Here is a 5,300-nt window from a genome sequence, read left to right on the forward strand (position 1 = left end):
TCCAAAGTTTAGGGAAGCCGAGAAAAAAGAATTAAACAAGATAGGAAATGAACAAGATAAATCAGGGAAATAGAAACTTCTACATGACTTAATAAAATGTGCTTACTAGGAAAAGATTAGAAGACGTGCATCAGAAACCCCACTGGCGTACTCAAGCTTTGTGTGATCATTTTTTAAGGAATTTTGGGTGCATTGGGATTTTTGGTGTAGCAAAGCAAGTCACTGAAAGATGCTTAATTTGCCAAAGGATAAATAAAAAGGTGATGAGAAAAACAACATTAGGAGGTCATGAGTTAGCTCGTCGACCATTTCAAAATATCCAAGCAGAAGTTTAGATTTGTTAGGTTCTGGATTTATTTGGAAAAAAACCCATTTAATCTAGAAGAAAGAGAATATGCCATATGTTAGACAGGAGATTTTAGGAGAATAAAAATCTTTGAAGTATCAGAAACACCCGAGGAAAAAACCAAGAAAATAAAAAGGGGAAATGAAAGGGAGGGGAACAAGAGGAAAAGTCAGAAAGAGAGTGGGATCCTCTGCAGCTCTTGCCCCCTCCGTTGGCGGCCGAGGCGCCTGTCCCGGGTCCCGGCTCGCTGCCCGCCTCAGCTCCGCCTGCCCCGGTTTCCATCCCAGGTGCGGGCTCACTGCCCAGGGCAGCTCCACCTGCCCCGGCGCTGGCGGTGAATTTGTGTGCCCTGGCCCCACTGCCCGGCCCGCGGCCGCTCTGCCGGCCATGCTGGGCAAGATGGGGTTGCTCTGTCCTGCCGCGTGGGCCGAGGTCACCGCGCCGACCGCACCGAGGGCGGGTCCCAGCCATCCCATCCCCGGCTGCCCTGCCCGTGCCAGCTGCGCTGGGCAGCGCCGCTGCTGCTGCCGGGGTCTCCCACCTGCCTTTTCTCTGCCGGGAGCTGCCGGATCAGCCGCCAGAAGCCATGTGGGGGCTGCCCACGCTCCGGCTCGGCCTCCACGGGAAGATCCCCCTCTGGCGATTCCGGCAGCACACCCTGCCCACACTCCGACCGAGCCTCGGCGGGATATCCTCCCCTGACCCCTCCTGCTCTGAGTTACGTCCCCTTGGTAACCACAGCTCCGGCTGTTCAGGGAAAATCCCTCTCTCTACAGGAAGCACCTTATCGAAACACGAGGAGCTCAGTTAAAAGGCAGCCCTCTCCAAATTCTTTCTCAAAACACGGGAGAAAGGCTACAGAAGGTAAAAAAGTGAAAGAGTTAGATGAAGGGATTGCTCTGTTGCCGTTAAGAGAGGTTCCCATGGCAGGGATGCGCTGCCCCGCCCCGCGGGAGCCACCGGCGCCCCTGCCGGCCGTGCCCGGAACTGCACCCAAGGGGAAAGCGCCGCAGCCGAAAGGCCGGGACCGGCTCCGGGCTCTGTTTGTTGGCACTGCCGGAGCTGTTGATACACACTACTATTATTATATTATACACACTAGGAAAGAACCGTTATTCCTAATCCCATATCTTTGCCTGAGAGCCCCTTGATTTCACTATCCTAAAAATTAAGAGGGAGGGGGTTTGCATTCTCCATTCCAAGAGGGGCTTTTTCTGCCTTCCCAAGCAGACACCTGTCTTGTAAAGCAAGACAAGCACCCACAGGCACTGAGGGGGGCTGCAGGAGGGGCAGAAGAAGGCCCTGCAGCACTTGGGCACAAAGGCCCAGCAGGTGAGTGCAAGAAGGGAGCAGCAAAAGGCCAAGCTGAAGGCAAAGGCCAGGGCAGAGCTCCTACAGCCCCTGAGGGATCAGCCCCAGGGCCCAAGGGGGCCCCAGCACCCAGGGCACGGCTCGGCCACAAGCACCCGGCAGAGGCATTGCCCTCCTCGGCAGGGCACAGCCCACCCAAACAGCCCCTGGCAAGGAATCAGGGCTCCAGCTGCAGGGCACAAGGACACTGCAAGCAGAGACAGCAGCACCCTCAGGACCAGCAAGTCCAGCCCGTGATGGACATGGATTGGCAGGGCTGTCACAGCTCCCATCACACCAGGGACCCTCCACACTGGAGCCCTTGAGAACATTCAGGTGGGTCTGCATTGAGAGGAGGCATTTTCTGATGGACACAGGGGCCTCTCAATCTGCTCTGAATCTTAGACCTAAAGGGGAAAATAGTAAAGGAATATTTTAATTTTTAAGGGAATGAGTGGGAAAGATGAGCAGGTATGATTTGTTCAACCACTATTAGAAGCTGTGGGGGATAGGTTTGAAATAAATGAATTTCTTTTTCTTCCTCCTGTGATTGTAATTAACTAGGAAGGAGTTTGAGAGCTGGATTTTAATACTGTAAAAAGGGATACAGAGGCTAGTTCTGTTGTACCTCTGTGTCAAAAGTCTGACAAGGCCTATGCTGAAGTGAACCCAGAAGTGTGGGCAGCCCCAGGGAAATACAGAAAATTAGATATGGAGCCTCTACAAATTAAAGCAACCAGGACAAGCACTACCCTGTTCCAAGAGAGGGAAGGAAGGGCTCACAGCCTGGTATTGAGTCCCTGTTAAAGGCAGGGCTTTTGGAGCCAAGGGTGTCTCCCTACAACACTCCTATCTTGCCAGTCAACAAACTGGATGGATGGACACAAGGAGGAAACACAGAATTTTCAAGTGTTAAAATTAAGATTAACTAAGGCGAGTGGCCTGGGCCTTCCAGACAGGGAAAAAGAATTTGAATTATAGGTGGACGTTAAACAGGGTCTTGCCAAAGGAATTCTTGTGCTAAAATGTTTAACCCAGTGGCCAGAGAGCAGCCTCATTGTCTGCAGAATTGTGCAGCCACAGCTTCCGTGGGAGCAGAGGCTGAAAACTGATGACAACAGGAGGATCTCCTAGAGTTCAAGTCTGGCATCAAGTTAAAGCTTTGACAACCAAAAGAGCCTCTCAATGGATGAGCAGGGCTCGGTTATTAAAGTATGAAACTTGTTCAGTGGCACAGGAGGATTCAGAACTGAGGACAGGGCAAGGGTTTAACCCAGCCTCCTGTTTGAACAGCCTGGAGAGGGGCTGGCAAGGAACCCAGGACTGCACTCAAGGGACAGAGCTCCCGAGCCAGGCTGGGAGAGATTGATGGGACATTCCCTGGCCTGAGGGAGACAATGTGTTTGTGGATGGCTCTGCAAGGGCAGCAGAAGGGAAAAGAGCTACAAGACAGGCTGTTATTAAGGAAGGGGAATCAGACAAAGCGCAGGTCACCGCCCCATGCTCAGCTCAACCCGCGGAGCTGTGGGTGCTTGTAAGAGCCTGGCACTGAAATGCCCTGAGCAGGAAGGCTTCAAAATCTTCTGCTGACACCATGGCACCTAACAGGGGGGCAAAAGCAATTCTGACTGCTTCAGCAAGCACTGGATCACTTATTAACCTCTTGCTAAAACAAATAATTCAAAGATAATGGATTGTGGAAGCAATAGATTCAGATGGGGAACTCATTTTACAGGAAAGACCCTTCAGGGGGTTATGGCAGCTTTAGGAATACAATGGGACCTCCATAACCCCTGGCAAGCCCAGAGCTCGGGTTGGGTAGAAAGAATGAATGGGGAAATAAAGAAACACCTTTGGAAGCCGGAGATAGAAACCAAGATGCCATGGGTACAGCTTTTGCCATTGGCCTTGGCAAGAAAAAGAGCCAGACCCAAGGCAGATATTCAATTATCTCCCTTGGAATTCATGTCTGGAATTCCTTACCTGGGCAATTCTCCACCTAGTGCAGGGTGGAAATAAGGGATGTAAATGTAAGGCAGGCTGTAGCCAGAATCCTGTCTCCTGTGGAATCTCTCCCCCAGGAAGCTGGGCTGGCACAGAGCCTGCCCTGGCACTTTGCTGTTGCCAACACCCAGCCAGGCCATCGGCTCCTGCCTAAGGAGTGCAAAGCAGCACCACTGGTGGCCAAGGGGCCCACGCCAAGTGTCCCTGAGGCCAGAAACAGCCGCCAGCACAGCTGAGCACGGGGGGACCCCTCAGCCTGGCCTCAGGGGCTCTGAAGCCCCGGAGATTTGCACTTCCCGCTTGCAGCAGGACCATGGGAGCCCCACTGAGCCTGCCCTGAAGGCAACGCAGCAGCAGCCAGGGCTCCACAGCGGGCCAAGCCCCTGGGCCTGCCCACAGATCCTCTGCTCAAACCCTCGGGAATCCTGGCCACCCTCCCCTGGCACCTCCAGCCACTGCGGCCAAGCCTCGCTGCCGCTGCTGCAGCTCCAGCGCTGGCTGGGCCTGCACTGCCACAGCTGCTGGGGAGCACCGCGGCACAATTCCACCCTGGGGCTCACTCACACCCACACTCTGGGCTGACTGCGACTGCATTGCTGCAAAATGTACCCATCCTGCTTCTTTTAAATCTTCTTTCTCTGCTCAGAAAGGTTTCTCTACTCAAAGGTTTGCCTTTGGGAAAGAAATTTTAAAGGTTTTATTTAAGGGGTTCCCAGTCTGTTCGGATGTTAAACTCATCTCCACCACTCAATGGAGACGAGTTTAACATCCGAACAGACTGGGAATAGCCCAAAAGACACCCACAGAGATAAGGACCAGCAACAAAACATCAACGCCCCGCAGCAAACAGCAACCAACAGCTACCCCAGACACTGCCCCCCGCACAGCTGGAGACACCTGGTCTGGAAAAGGCTGAGAAGGAAATCCAGGAGTGTGGGCGGAATTCACAGCAGAGGGGAAGAAATCCGGGTCCAATAGGAAACCAAACACTAAAAACTTACACGACTTGGAAGCAATGAACTTTAAAGCAGTGGATTTAGATAGGTTCAGACTACGTAAAGTTTAGGAAAAATCGAGTAAAACTGACATGTCATGGAATGATGTTTTCTGCACAGCCGGGCTATGTGTGGATGAAAGTATTTCTGTTGCACATCCTGGCCAGAACCAAGTAATGCCTTGACTCTCTCACACTAAAGAGATTCTCGGAGAGTTTTTGTTTTCCCTACAGTTTCAGTGATAAGATTACAACATGAGAAACATTTTTAATAATAATCCTACTTTATATTGTCAGGTAGGTTTGGGACAGAAGGGTGAGAATCAATTTTTGGTCTGGGTTTTTCCATGTTCGCCTTTATGTTGCATTTTGCAAAATTGAAGAGCTTTAACCGTGATACTTTTAACTCTTAAATAGTTAATACTTTTTTTTAAAAAAGCAGGGTGAAGCTGCAAAGGGAAACAGCAAATGGAGAATGTTGGGAAAACTTTACTATAAATAAATGGGGGGGAATTGAGATGAGGGACTACATTTTGTTCGTCACAAAAAAGAGACCAGTGTGTTACAAGAGTTGTCTGCTGACTATTTCTGTACTACTTCATGAGA

The sequence above is a fragment of the Agelaius tricolor genome, unplaced genomic scaffold, assembly GCF_023055355.1.
Source record: "Agelaius tricolor isolate 1412-34295 unplaced genomic scaffold, bAgeTri1.0.p SCAF_61, whole genome shotgun sequence".
Lineage (NCBI taxonomy): Eukaryota > Metazoa > Chordata > Aves > Passeriformes > Icteridae > Agelaius > Agelaius tricolor.